General features: G+C 41.4%; 1 protein-coding gene and 1 long non-coding RNA gene across 3 annotated transcripts in view; both read left to right on the forward strand.

The window, feature by feature from the left end:
- SLC16A10 (solute carrier family 16 member 10) overlaps positions 1 to 15,801 on the forward strand; it is a 166,170-nt gene that overhangs the window by 864 nt on the left and 149,505 nt on the right. The window lies entirely within an intron of this gene.
- On the forward strand, positions 2,727 to 8,435 carry LOC119853061. Its single transcript, XR_005291931.2, has 2 exons — positions 2,727 to 4,948; positions 7,495 to 8,435. It is a non-coding gene; the product is annotated as an uncharacterized LOC119853061 (long non-coding RNA).

The following is a 15,801-nucleotide window of genomic DNA, read 5'->3' on the forward strand; positions in this document are numbered from 1 at the left end:
TATGGGGTGATTAGTGACCACCGTTGTGAGAATTTCCATCTGAGGGTAGATGGATCTGTGTCTTAAGAACAAAAAAGCTTCTTTAAGGTTTTGTAAAAACCTAGTGTGGATGGGATAAGGTAAAAGTGTAACGTGCCCTGTCTACACTAGGATTTTATAACCCCTTAGTTGGCGCTGTTATAAACAACACCTCCTTTCCTTAGTGGAGACAGAGATGTAGTTTGGCAATTTGAATGTCCAAAAATGTTCTTCCCTTGAAACACCAGGGAGCTAAATCGCCCATCTTAAGAGGGAGAGAGATTGTAACTTCTGTCCTTGCTCTAGAAAATGAGCCTAGGGAGAGGAGGTGTCTGTGTGAGAGAAGCAGCAGGGAGAAAATTGCTGGAGGAAGGTATAGATGATAACGTCGTCTAGACATTTTGTCTTTTATCTTTATTGGTGGTTTTTGTATTAGAAAAAAATCTATTTCAAATTGTGCTTAAGTGAATGTTATAATTTCCCTCACCCTTGCTGATCTAGCAGTGGCAAAACTAACTGATGAATGAATCCAAAACAGTGTATAGCAGTACTTGAAGTATTTTGAGGTTAGGCTTAGGCCTTGTCTACACTGCAGACACTACAGTGGCATAGCTACTGGAAGTGGAAGGGTTTTTCCTCTTGCTGTAGGAACACCAATTTCCCAAGCAATGACAGGTTTCAGAGTAGCAGCCGTGTTAGTCTGTATTCGCAAAAAGAAAAGGAGTACCCGTGGCACCTTAGAGACAAACAAATTTATTAGAGCATAAGCTTTCGTGAGCTACAGCTCACTTCATCGGATGCAACCAATGCATCCGATGAAGTGAGCTGTAGCTCACGAAAGCTTATGCTCTAATAAATTTGTTAGTCTCTCTAAGGTGCCACGGGTACTCCTTTTCTTTTTTCCCAAGCAATGACAGCTAGGTCTACAGAAGAATTCTTTCTTTGACCTCACTGTATCTGCACCACAGATTGGGTTGGCATAGCTGTGGTGCTCTGGAGGTGTAGATTTTTCACAACCCTGAGTGTCACAGCTCTGTCAACCTACATTTTAGGTGTGTAGACCAGTCCTCTGAGCGTGTGAAGTATTTTTTTTTTTCAAATATTCTTCTTCCAATACCTGATATTGGACTGTGAGATGTGCGGGATTCGTATATGTAGGCTTACTGTCATACAGTGCGTATTCCTAAAATTCCAAACACAAACTTCATTTTAGTAAACACTGAAGAAATGCTAGTGTCAGACACCTCCAATCATTCTGTCTTAAATCTGCTGTTACTAAACTGAAATGCTTTATGTAGAAATATGTACTTGCAAGAATAAGTAGCTTCAAACGAATGTTGGGTTCCTAAGGAATCCCAGTGCTATGACATCACAAGCTACACACAGTCTTCTATTCCCACTGTAATGAAATCTGTAGTTTCTGGAATGTTGTTTAAAAGAGATCAGTGACAATGCTTCTTGCTTAAATTACCAGTGTTGTTACCCTGCCTTACTAAAATAAGTTCTAGCTAATGTAGTAAGAGTCCCACTGAGGAGCAAGCCCTTCAGAATATTCTTGCTGTGTAGAGAGGCCACATGGATCTCTGACTGAAGGAATTCAGGATTATTTGGGACCAAAACTGGGATGGAGGGAGAGAGAAGTTTATATACCCCCCCCCTTCCACTTTTTTCTTCTGGACTTCAACATTTAAAAGAAGAAAGTTTTGCACTAAAACTCATTTGCCTCAATTTTCTTAGTGTAGTCTGAAGTGAGTAGACAAGGAAAGTAGTCCAATTAGAAAAGTGCCAGCAGTGAAATGGTGAATTTTATAATTGAAGCCTAGCCTCCTATTTCTCAGGCCAGGGATAGTAGGGTGTGAGAATAGGAAGAATTCTGGATATCAAGATATGACTACACAATGGAGACTATACCAGGATAACCCCTTACGCCAGTATGTCTACACTGCAGTTAAACACCTGCTGCTAGCCTGTGCCAGCTGACTGGGGCTCGCAGGGCTTGGGCTATAGGGTGGTTTAATTGTAATGTAGATGCTTGGGCTGCAGTCTAAGGCTCTGGACCCTCCCACCTTATAGGGTCCTAGAGCCTAGGCTCCAGCCCAAGCCCAAATATCTACATCACATTTAAAAAGTTCCACAGCCTGAACCCTGTGAGCCCAGGTCATCTGGCATGGGCCAGCCCACAGATTTTTTTTTTTAATTTTTGTTTTAAATTGCCATGTAGATGCAGTCTATGCAGACAGAAGGTGGTTTGGTTTTGTTTGTTTGGTGTAGGAATACCATTTCCCCCCAGACAGTGGTAGCTACATCAACAGAAGACAGCTATGCTGAAGGAAGACTGCTATACTGGGTATTAGGTCAGCATAACTAGATTAGTCAGGGATGTGGTTTTTTTTTTTTTCTTTTTTTCTTTCCCCTCCACCCCTAACAACGTAGCTATGTTGACCTAACTTTTAAGTGTAGATCAGGCCTCTGAGGAAGTCGGCACAACCAATCTGATGCAGTATCCAGATTGCCATAGAAGGTAACTGGAGTCAGTCAGGAAAGGCAGAGTGTGTTTAAAAGACAGCTTGGGAAAGGGGGAGGCTAACCAAAGAATAAAAGAAAAGGAGTACTTGTGGCACCTTAGAGACTAACAAATTTATTTGAGCATAAGCTTTTGTGGGCTACAGATCACTTCATCAGATGCATTCGGTGTTTTTCCCACCAAATACATGAAGTGAGCTGTAGCTCACAAAAGCTTATGCTCAAATTTTAGTCTCTAAGGTGCCACAAGTACTCCTTTTCTTTTTGCAAATACAGACTAACACAGCTGCTACTCTGAAACCTGTCAAAGAATAAAAGTAGTTCCTCTTTTAAAGGGATGGAGAAAATTTAGAACACTCTGAAACCATGCAAATGTGTACAATATCTAGTCTCTCGTATAGAGAGATTAGATAAAGTATAATTCTAAGATGCATTTAGAAGTGAGACTATGGGTAGGTCCTTATGGATTCTGTGACTGAAATTTGCTGTGGAATTCAGCCCTTCCCACAGAATTGTGCTACAGAATCTCAATTTACTTACTTTTTTTTTTTTTCTAGCCCTTATGGTTTCAAACATAACTTTGAGAATGTGAACTGTGCAAACCAATGTCTGAACCTGAAACAATGGTCCTGAGATGTGAACATTCCAAATCTAATTTAGAACCTCAGACTCATTGTGTGGCTGTAGAATCTAGCATTTTTCCAAGATCCAGCAGAATTCAGTACTTTTTCTGCTACTGGGCACCCAATATTTTGTTTTGTCTCCCTGCCCTGCTGGGATATGTCAACAGCTGCCAAGGAGCCAGAGCTTGAGTTCTGTTTGCAGCCAGGGAGTGAAAGGAGCCAATGGTGCAGGCTGGCCAGCTAGGCTGCCTAGTTGAGACTACAGCAGCAGCTGAGGCCTGAGGAGGTAAAACAAACCTCCCAGATTAATATTCCCCCAGAATTTAGGAGTCTTAACTGCAGAATTTTGTTCCATTGTGCCACAGGTTACATGCACCCTGCTTATAGAGATCAAGCACCTTTCTTAAAAGGACAGAGTTCATACTTCTGATTAAAAGTATGCTAGGTACACAGTTTTCAAGTAATACCCATTTTTACTATGATTAAAAGATACTGGTGAAAGTGTTTCAGTTTTTTTAGTATGCAGTGATTTTCATACAGCACTTTTGTTTTTTTTTTTTCCTTGTATAATCAGTCATTTTCTCCCCCATGTGTAAAGATCCTTTATAAACATCAACAGAGATGCAGAAAAATATTATAAATTTTCTTTTAAAAATAAAATCAGGGCATACTGTTTAAAGGACACCCCATCAGACAGGAATTTTACAAATACTATTCCATTTAAAAATGCAAGTTGATAGTATCCTTTAAAACGCTCTTTTTTTAAAAATCCTTTTCTTCTTGGAAATTGCATTTTATCTGTATGTGGAATGGAAAAGGGAAATGGTAATGGAGTATGGAGGCTCTTAATGCTTAGTCCGTAGTTCAGAACTTTTGCAGGTCTGTCGTGACAAAGTCTGATCGTTGTTGCTTGACATAAGTCAAAGGAGTGGAGGGTACTGATCTGTGTTGCATTATAAAAGAACAGCATTTGGTACCTGTGCTAATGTTAATCATAGAGATTTGCCAAGTGAATTACCCAGTCACATCTAGGCCTTGTCTAAATTAGTGAAATTTGACATGCGAACCACAGTTGGAACCTGAAACATACCATATATCTGCATGGGTGTGCTGTACTTACTCTGAAAAGACCAACAACAGTGACATCTGTCACTATGTTGATCGGCACTGGCAGGCTCAGTGCCAGCATAAACAGCAGGGACTAATATAAGCATTTCACTGATATAATTAGTCCTTCCACTACCATCCATGGTGTACTGGGCACTACTTATGTAGCTCAGCTTATCTATCTTCTGGTCCAAGGGCAAGATTTCTGAAATCCTTCACTTGTACATATAGCTCTGCACACCCTCTAGATCTCAGTGTGCGCTATTTATGAATAGTATTGACTTCTTTGTGACTGCTGTGTGTTAACAAGTGCACCTCGGAATTTCTCAGAAGAAGACAACATTGTATATGTGTGCTGCCAGCTGGCCTAAGGCAATGATTCAGGTGCTTATAAATATCTACCTTAGGCAGGCTCTGTAAACTGTAACATCCTGGTGTATGTCTTTGTGTCTAAACAATTGCACACCTATGGAGGCTGAGATAATGGTGGACAACATCCAGACACGTGAAAATGGGCTGTTGAGGGACCAGCAGGATGGGGAGGAGAATTCCATCTCCATTGCCCTCTCTGAACTGGGGCCCAGCAATACCTGATCATCTGAAGAGGTCTTGGGATGACAGCAGAGACTTGCAGGCTGGAGAGGACAATGACCCTGGAGGCAAGAAAACATCTACAGGTAACTATTTCACTCATCAGAGTTGGTTTTGCATGCTAGAAGAACAGTTTTCTGGAATCTGATGAAGACTGGAAGTCTCCACTCCAGTAAAATTTGGCTTCAGTGCCATGGGTGCAAGGAGCAGGTCTTCTTTTTCAAATGCCAGAATATAGAAAATGTCAAAGCAGGAGACTTGTAATAGGTTATGTATTTGGCATAAAGTCTGAGGCTGTGCATTATATTGTACCATTACATCTGTACCAATAAGGGAGACCAGTGTGCCCGTACAGATATCTGGTTTTATCTTACTGATACTGTTTTAATTCTGCCTTTCTGCTTAATGTATGAAACAAAGGCATGCACATATGTGAGGGTAAAATAGTTTCTCTGCCATAGGAATTGGCTAGGAATCATAGCTATGCCCAACCAGCAAATGCAGGAGAGCAATCCTGTAAAGATAACTGTTAATCTTGGCATAACTTTGTCCCCAGTCACCTGTAATAATCTCAAAAAAAAAAAATTTGGTTAAACAAGTGCAGTATCTTGTCAAGCAAATTAGAGAGTAATGTTAACTCTCACCTGTGCTGACAAAGAAATGTGTGTGTCCAGTTCTGCAGTGTAGCGAAGCAAGGTTGAAGACTCACTGGCATGGCGCCTCTGCTGGTTGTCCTGGGAATTAGCTCTATTCCAGCCCAGAGCGCCCTCTACAGGCTGATGTCTCACCTGCCGCTGGCCCCATGTCCCTCCCAGACCCCAGTGTCCTTTACCTTGGGGGTTCTTTCCCAGCAGTACCCCTATGCTCTGGGCCTCCCTTCCTAAGGGAACCCCCAATCCTCTAAAACCACCGTGCCTCAGTGGCTACTGGGCTGTAGCCCCAGTACTTTCATAGGCCTTCAAGAAGGTCTGCAGCCTGGGGTTTTACCAAGCTGGCACTCCCCAGCTCCCTTGCCCTATTCCCCAGCACTGCTAGAGTTCAGGTACAGGAACTCCTCACTTAACGTTGTAGTTGTGTTCCTGAAAAATGCGACTTTAAGTGAAATGATGTTAAGCAAATCCAATTTTCCCCATAAGACTTAATGTAAATAATGGCGTTAGAGTCCAGGGAAATTTTTTTCACCAGACAAAAGACTCTCTATATAATTTTTATAAAAACACACACACACACACACACACACACACACACACACACACACAGAGTATGTTTTTTAAACAATTTAATACTGGTATGCAGCGATGATGAGTGTGAAGTTTGGTTGAGGTGGAGGAGTCAGAGGGTGGATTATTTCCCAGGGAATGCCTTACTGCTAAATGATGAACTAGCAATTGGCTGAGCCCTCAAGGGTTAACTCTTACTCTACAAGGCAGTAGGAAAGGAGGGAGGGCAGACAAAGATGCCCTGTGTGTGTGTGGTTTTGAGAGAGAGAGATGCGCATTTCCCCTTTAAGTAGGAAGAGTGGGGTCAGAAGTTCACTTGCCTTGTTAATTAGATCAGCAAGCTGAGACCAATGTAGCAGCTCCCTCTGTCTGTGTCCTCCCCCACTGCTCTATGGAAGGTGGGGTGCAGGAGCAGGGGGGGCACCCTGACATTAGCTCCCCTCTTCTCCCCCCCCAACAGCAAGAAGGAGTCTCTGGGAGCAGCTCCAAGACAGAGGGCAGGAGTAGCACATGGCGGTGGGGGGAGGGACAGCTGAACTACTGGCAACTGATAGCCTGCTGAGCAGCTGCTGCACAGGGAACTTAGGGGGGCTGCTGGTCACCCTGGTTCCAACCACCCACCAGCTAGCTGCAATGGGCTGCTCTTCCTGCAAGCAGTGGACAAAGCAGGCAGTTGCCAAACATTAGAACTTTAAACGAGCATGTTCCCTAATTGATCAGCAAGGAAACAACATTAACATGGACTACTTTAAGTGAGGAGATCCTGTACCTTCCTCTTGGGTAGCTAGCCCTTCTTCCAAGGCTGGAGAGACTCTCCAGCTCTTGGCCTCCAGCCCTCTTATCATGGCCAGCTGGGCCCTAATTGAGCTGGCCACAGGTGTGGCTGCTTCCCCAATTAGCAACTTTTACTCTCTCCTAGCTGCAGCCCTCTCCAGGGCTGCTTTTAACCCCTGTTCTGCAGGAGTGGGACAGCCATCCTACTCCATGGAGCATGTTCTCTGCTGTAATCATTGAAAGTAACTCCTCTGCAAACTTGTCAACCATACATCTGCTTGCTTGAATGGGTCTCTTCTTTCCTTGCTAGAATTTGTATCACATGGGGTTTTTTCTCTCCAAGGTGCCTGTTAACTGGCAACAAATAATTCTCGTTTAGCCCATTGGTAGTATGCATGTGTTCCAACCCTGCTCTGTATGCAGTTTTCCATCTCCCTCAAATCCTGTGCTTTGAGCTAATGTGAAATTTTGGAGACTTCGGGGGTGTCTTACCATTTTTAATCACAGGACAGAATATCTTGTAATAAGGCACTGAAATTTGAAAGTAAACTATTTTTATTTCTTGGTATTCCAAGGACTGTTGTAGTAATCCAATAATAATCAAATTCAATATTCTTTTACTTTTTTCCTCCTTTCAGAGACCACTTCTGCAACAAGGGTGTAGCTGAGAAATGCTGGCATGTTACACAGAAGGACTTGGGAGCACAAGTGACAGAGAGCTTGACAAATCAAAGGACAATGAGATGAGCCAAGAGAAGATCTATTCCTCAGCCTTCAGAAGGTTGTGAAAAGAGACTGACAGAATTTAAGTTCAAGGATGACAGTTCTACCACTTTTGAATATCATGGCAGACCTAGACCAGCAAAGAGAGAATCCATTATGGACTCCATATATCTTGATACAGTAATGGGGGACTGCAAAAGCTCTACTGTAAGGTGGTACATGCAACATCAAAGGCATCTTGGTCAGTTAACCCATTCATGGGTCCCTGCACCTGTTCAGTATTCTTGGCATGGTGCTGTGATATAGGACAGTAGAAGCTCTTATTGAGCTGCACAATGTTCACCTGCTCTTTCCTGTAAGTCCTAAAACACTCCATTCCTGCCTGTAAAGTGGACATGAATTTCATGCCTCAGTAGGCCAGAAAACAGAATAGAGTTGGTTACTGTAGATGGCTTGCATGTTAAAATTCATTTAGCATTATTTATCTCAAAGTACAAGTGTACTTTTTCTTCCTTTTTGAAGACAAAACTATTTCAGTAATCCATTACCTTCCTCAACCAAAACGATACATTCAGAAAATTATAAAAAGTACTCCCGTTTCACGAGGTCAAAGCTTATGTGGGGAAAATGTTTAGTAGCATAAAATGCATAATTAAGTGTTAGCTATTTAGCTGCCTCAGTGAAGTCCATACCCCCCAAACATGTTCTGAGGAATGGTTTAATGTGTTAAAACCATTGTCTTACAGTTGTAACATTGTGGTTGTGTTTCTAACAAGAGTAGGCTTGTATAACTTTATGGGAACAACCACCATAAAACCCTTTTAACCATTTATTAAATACATAATGTGAAAACCTATCTGTCTGACATTGACATTAATGCAATGGTGTCAAGGTTCCCTCCCCACTCTGAACTCTGGGGTACAGATGTGGGGACCTGGATGAAAGACACCTTAAGCTTATTTCTGCCTGTTCAGGTTAAAAACTTACCCAAGGCACAAATCCTTCCTTGTACTTGGGTACTGCTGCCACGACCAAGTGAGGTTAGACAAAGATTCAGGAAAAGGACCATTTGGAGTTCCTGTTTCTCTAAAATATCCCCTCAAACTCCTTCACTTGCTTTCCTGGGGAGGCTTTAGAATAATCTACTAACCAAATAGGTAAACCAAGTGAGCACAGACCAGCCCCTTGGGGTTTTTAGTGTCCTAAAAACCAATCAGATTCTTAAACAGGACTTTACTATAAAGAAAAAAGGTAAAAAACACCCCTGTAAAAATCAGGATGGAAGGTAATTTTACAGGCTAATAAGATTTAAAACATAGAGGCTTCCCCTCTAGGCAAAATTTTAAAGTTACAAAAAACAGGGATAAAGCTCCCTCTTAGCACAGGGAAAATTCACAAGCTAAAACAAAAGATACTCTAACACATTTCCTTGCTATTACTTACTATTTCTGTAAGTTTAGATGCATCATTCAGTAGGAGCTAGGTTACTTGCTTGGTCTCTTTGTCTCTGGAGAGACAAAGCCCAAAACAAAAACCTTCCCTCACAGATTTGAAAGTATCTTCTCCCCTTATTGGTCCTTTTGGTTAGGTGCCAACCAGGTTAGCTGAGCTTCTTAACCCTTTACAGGTAAAGGAGGGATTTTATGCTACCCTTAGCTATAGGTTTATGACAAATGGAGTGGGTGATATGGGACTCAATTAATAATGAATTAAAGGAGGGTAATATAGTTAGTTCCAACTACTATTGGCTCATGGAAGATGAGTCCTATCAAACTAACTTTTTTTGATGCGATTACAAATTTGGTTGATAGATTAGATCAATGCTGTTACTTTTATTTAGACTTCTGACAGGTATTTGACTTGGTGGTGCATGACATTTTGATTTTAAAAAATTGGGATACAAAATTAACATGGCACAGACTAATGGATTAAAAACTGGCTTACTGATCTGTCGCAATGTCATTAACAGAGAATCATCATTGAACGAGTGTTTCTAGTGGGGCCATGCAAGGATGGTTCTTAGCTCTATGCTATTTATCTGTGACCTGCAAGAATACTTAAAATCATCACTATAATAAAGTTCCCAAATGACAAGCAATTGGGGGAGTGTTAAATCATCTCATTAACATTTTTAGCCCCCTCTAATTTTGCAATATCCTTTAGACCTGATGTGATTTAGTATTCTATTCCATGCAGTGTTTTTTTCATCCCATTCCTTATGCATCCTAATACCTTGTTTGCTTTTATTTTTTTTTTAAATCACATTGAGCAGAGGTCGTCTTTGAGCTGTCTATAGTGAGGCCTATGTGCATTTTATGAGTTGATGGCTAATTTAGAACCTTGTAAGCTGTATGAGCAGTTAAAATATCTTCCTCTGATGTGACTGACTTTGCATTTATCAACTACTTGTATGTATTACTATAGTGCCTAGAGCCCTAATTATTTCCATTTTCAAATTCAATTAGAGTGTGGAAAGTGAAGCAGAGAGAGCTAGCAACTTGTCAGACCTCACATACTGTGGCAAATAACTGGCAAAATGGGGAATAATGCTTTCTTGACTCATCCTGATTCCAACCAAGCTGTCTCCATAAGAGTTCCAGTGCCTAACAACTGTTGTAAATCACTATCTATGCTAACATCTATTTAATTCTATATGAAGCAGCATATCAATACATCATATTCCATAAGCATTAAAGTGTCGTTCTCCCCCCCACCTCCTCCCCCCATGTTTGCTGATCACTTTGGCCATCTGTATGGTCGCATAGAGGTGTGCTTTAACGCAGGATAAAATATTGACATCAGCAGAATACTCAAAACAATCTGGAGTCCTGAAACTTCCTTGTATTATAGTTCAGAAAGAATTAAAAACTACTATATACAGATTCACTAAATGACTGCAAAATACTATTCCTTTGGGGGGAGGGAGCTCGTCCATGAACTTGCTTATCTTTATAAGCAAACTATTATGTATTAACTGTACTAAAAGGTAAATGGGTTTCTCACTACTACTTAATGCATTACATTGAATGTTAAGGGTCCAAACCGTACAAATAAAATGCATGCATTGACTAGTACAAATTCACTAAAATCTGATCCTTAACAGCACTGTGAGCCACTATCTCAAATCCTGAGATGAGGAGAGCTATGCACCAGCAACTCCTGTTGGAGGTGTTGGGCCCTCACAATTCCTGGTGACTCAAGATATGTTTAAAAAATGTAGAGGCGTAAAATTGTTGAACTGTAACCGATAGACACTGAGGGAAGGAGCTTAATCTTTATGGTCCTTTCTATGCTACAATTACAAAAGTCAAAGAAACATTACAATTGGATTTTGCTTGTGTAGATCAGAGCAGTCTATTGTATCACTGGGCCCAGCTGTGTTGTAACTGTAGTGCAGATGGGGGGCCAAAATGATAAACATCTAAATAGGCTTCCAGTCTAGTACACTGCTAGTAATGTAACAAACTGGTAAGTTCAGCTGACATTAAGCTGTTGCATGAAGCTAACTGTGTGTGTAAGTAATTTATTATTATTATTATTTATTATTTTGGTGGAGAGAAAGAAATGGGGCATTCAAGTTGGCAACATGATCCTGCTTCCATTGGAGGTGGTGTCATTTTTCTTCAAAGCAGATAGGATTAGATCCAAGAAACTAAACAGCTGAAGTACACATTTTGGAAGGCCAGTGGGGAAGTTTTAAAATTTCTTCCATTGAGCAATTTGAAGAGAGATCATACTTGGTTCCTTTTAAATTTTTGAAAATATTGTTTCTTCCAACTCATAAAATCCAAATAATGGAACTTGGGTTCTCTTCTGTTTCATGTTGGACTTTTTTGTTGTTAAAGTAATGGCTTTGGCCCCTTATACTTTCTGTTCTTAAGCTTGCAGTCATGGGGATACCTATTTTTGAGAACAAACCTAAAGGTATTCAGTGTATTTGCACAGGAAGCCTTTTTTTCAGAATATAGAAGTGAATCTTAGATAAAAGTGTTTTGTTTTTTCTTATTCTCAAATAAGTTTCTATTAAAATTGTTTATATAATTAGGGCTTTAAAATCTTCAGTGGAAAAGTTAACACTGAACTCCAGAGTTAAAAGAAATTAAATCTCCATATTTATAATTTCTGTAACTGCTGGGTGCATGCAGTAGTTTGGAAAATTAAATCAGCCCTAAGAAGTTTTCTGGAGGCTTGAATACAATGTATAAGCCTGAGATGTGTGTTTTTAATCCTATCAGAACAATCCTAATTCTCACAAATTGAAGTGCAGGTTGCCAACAACTTTATACCTCTATGCTTTTTAAAATCTCATAGACAAAGTACTGCAGTTTAATGAACCTATTTACTTTCACACAGTGAAATAGCTGACCTTTATAAAAAAAAAAAAAAGGGGGGGGGGAAGAGGGGGCAGAGTCCACTAGCTGTAATGGGGAGGGATAGGAAACAGTGTAGAAGACTGAAAAGGGCAGTATTAGCCTGTGTATCCACAGTCAGTCTTATTCAGTATGCCTTTACTCTGGAGTTTAGGATTTTTTATTTATTTTTTTTTTAACATTAGCAACTGGCACATTGTATGCTGTTAATGCTACCCCTGAGATGCAGAATAATTTTCCTTGTATTTAAATATATTTCTGGCATGCCTCCTGAAATGTCCCTCATTTCAAGGGATATCATTCATCTTATTCTCAGTTACCAGTACTCTGCACAAACTTGTCCTTGACTTTTCACTTCTAAAAAATACTTACAACAGAAATAAGATTTAAAAGATATAATTATTTACACTGAAGTAACGAGTCCCATGTCAGTGCGAGTTTCCTGCATGAATAACTTTTTTTGTGTTCCTTGTCATGTGAAAGGTTCAAAATATTTCACATTTGGGCCATAGTAGGTTGAGAGCTGTGTTATAGCAAACTAACATTTTACTTGGCTTTTAAGTATATCTTAATGCATTTTTATTGAAACTTTTATATTTTTTTAATACAAAGAAAAACGTTTCTGATTATTATCTGAGGAAAATGGGTGTAATGTACTATGCTTGTTCTGATGCTGTAGTGTAATACTGAGGGAGCCATAGATACCTAGTTAGCAGGAGTCATCAGTGCACACGGTTCCTCCACAGAGATCCCACCCTTGCTGATCTGGTACCAAGCTCAAAGTCTGATACTGTTCTTCCATTAGATCATCATTTGTGACTTCAGTTTCTAATGCTCGTTATACATGTTAGTGATCACAAATTTTCTTTGACCTTTATGTGATTTCTGTGTTGTGCAATTGCACAATATACACCCTAACTTACTATATTAAAAAAAAAAACTAGCAAAATCAATGGAAGAGAGGGAGTAATTTGCTTATTCTTAAATCCTTTTAGCTGAACTTACTTTCAATACATTATCAAAATACCTTGAATGATATACTTTGAAGTCAATATTTGTTTGTAAATCAATTTCAAAGGGTAATTCCTTCTAGAAAACTCTTGAGAGAAGGAAAGCTATCTTCATATGCACAATGAGGTGAATTATATGGGGTATTTCCATAACCAATTACACATCAAAGGGACATTTCGTAGTGCTTGAGATTCATATTGTAATTTTTATGTAGTAAAACACATGCTGTAGAATATTTAGTCCTGTGTCAGTACAACAGTATTTTGCATGTACATATTGGAAGCCAAGGTAGGAATAACGATGCATCTAAAAAAGAGCCAAATTTTGTAAAGGCTTTGCTATTTAAATGGAGTAGAACCTCATTTAAGGCCACCTTGGGAATGGAGGTTGTCCCTAACTCTGAAATGGTCCGAAACTCTGAACAAGACATTATGGACTTCAGCCATAGGCGAGTTGGGGCTGCAGCTGGTGTGTGTGTGTGTGTGTGTGTGTGTGTGTGTGTGCTTCCCCCCCCCCCCCCCCCATTTGAGGACTTCCAGTTTCACAGGGTGTCTGGTAGACCAGTAAGTCCGTAACTCTGGTGTTCATACCTTCAAGGTTCTACTGTAGTGTAACCCTGGTCTACAGTACAAGTTTAGGTCAAATTTAGCAGCATTAGATTGTTTTAACCCTGCACCCATCCACACAACAAAATCATTTTTGTCAACTTAATGGGCTCTTAAAAATCAATTTCTGTACTCCTCCCCAACAACGGATTTAGCGCTGAAATAGACCTTGCCGGGTCGAATTTGGGTTAGCGTGGACGCAATTCGACAGTATTGGCCTCTGGGAGCTGTCCCACAGTGCTGTACTGTGACTACTCTGGACAGCACTCTCAACTCGGATGCACTGGCCAGGTAGACAGGAAAAGCCCTGGGAACTTTGGAATTTCATTTCCTGTCTGGCCAGTGGGGCAAACTGATCTGCACAGGTGATCGTGCAGATCTAATCAGCAGAGGTGACCATGGAGTCCCAAAATAGCAAAAGCTCCAGCATGGACCAAATGGGAGGTACTGGATCTGATCGCTGTATGAGGAGACAAATACGTGCTATTAGAACTCTATTCCAAAAGTCAAAATGCCAAAATATTTGAAAAAATCTCCAAGGGCATGAAGGATGGAGGCTATCACAGAGACCCGCAGCAGTGCTGTGTGGAACTTAAGGAGCTCAGGCAAGCCTACCAAAAAACCCAAGAGACAAATGCCCACGCGGGGTCAGAGCCCCAGACATGCTGCTTCTATGGTGAGCTGCATGCAATTCTAGAGGGTGCCCCTACAACTACCCCACATCTGTACATGGACTCCTGCAAGGAAGTCTCTTGCAACAGGGATGAGGATTTTGGGGATGAGGAAGATAGCGCACACCTGGCAAGTGGAGAAACCATTCTCCCCAACAGCCAGGAACTGTTTATCACCCTGAAGACAGCACCCTCCCAACCCGGGCTCCTGGACCTTGAAAGCAGAGAAGGCACCTCTGGTGATTTTACCTTTGTAAATATAATACATGGTTTAAAAGCAAGCATGTTTAATGATTTGCCCTGAAGGCTTGGGATGCATTCACGGCCAGTACAGCTACTGAAAAAGTCTGTTAACGTGTCTGGGGATGAAGTGGAAATCCTCCAGGGACATCTCAATGAAGCTGTCCTAGAGGTACTCCCAAAGCCTTTTCAAAAGGTTTCTGGGGAGGGCAGCCTTATTGCATCCTCCATAGTAGGACACTTACCATGGCAGGCCAGTAGCACGTAGTTTGGAATCATTGCATAAGAAAGCATGGCAGCATGCCGTCCTGGTGTTTGCTGACATACAAGCAACATCCATTCTTTATCTCTCTGGGTTATCCTCAGGAGAGTTATATTTATGGTCATCTGATTGAAATAGGGGAATTTTATTAAGGGGACATTCAGAGGTGGCCATTCCTGCTGGGCTGTTTGCCTGTGGCTGAAAAGAAATAATCCCTGCTGTTAGCCACGAGGTGGGGGGGAGGGGTGAAGCGATGAACCCAGAGAATTGGGTGTGGTGGAGGGTTTAGTTGGGTTTGTGCTGCATGTTAGCCCGAAAATATCAGCCTCTCCTTTTAAATGGCCAGTGTCTTTTTTTTTTTTTTTTTTCAATTTTACACTCTCCCTTTTTTCCTCCTGCAGCTGCAAATGTTTCAATCCTGCAACTTGCATCTCTGTCCCAGAGGCTAGCGCAGATAAGAAGGCAAAAAAACCGCACTCGTGATGAAATGTTCTGAGCTCATGCAGTCCACTCAAACTGAAAGAGCCCAGCAGAATGTGTGGAGGCAGACAATGCTAGAGTCCAGGAAAGCACAAAATGAACGTGAGGACAGGTGGGAGGAGCAACAGGAGAGGTGGTGGGATCAAGAGGAAAGGTGGCAGCAGCATGATGAGAGGAGGCAGGATGCAATGCTGAGGCTACTGGAGGATCAAACTGATATGCTCCAGCGTATGGTTGAGGTGTAAGAAAGGCACAGATCGTCACTGCAGCCTCTGTGTAACCAGCTGCCCTCCTCCCCAAGTTCCATAGCCTCCTCATCCAGATGCCCAAGAATGCACGGAGGGGGCCTCCGGGCACCCAACCACTCCACCACAGAGGACTGCCCAAGCAACAGAAAGCTGGCATTCAATAAGTTTTTGAAGTGCACTGTGGCCTTGTCCTTCCCTCCTGCCTCATCCCACCCAGTGTTTCACTCCTCCCCCACCCCTCCCAGGCTACCTTGGCAGTTATCCCCCTATTTGTGTGATGAATTAATAAAGAATGCATGAATTTGAAACAACAATACTTTATTGCCTCTGCAAGC

Source organism: Dermochelys coriacea, chromosome 3 (genome assembly GCF_009764565.3).
Source record: "Dermochelys coriacea isolate rDerCor1 chromosome 3, rDerCor1.pri.v4, whole genome shotgun sequence".
NCBI classification, from domain to species: Eukaryota; Metazoa; Chordata; order Testudines; family Dermochelyidae; genus Dermochelys; species Dermochelys coriacea.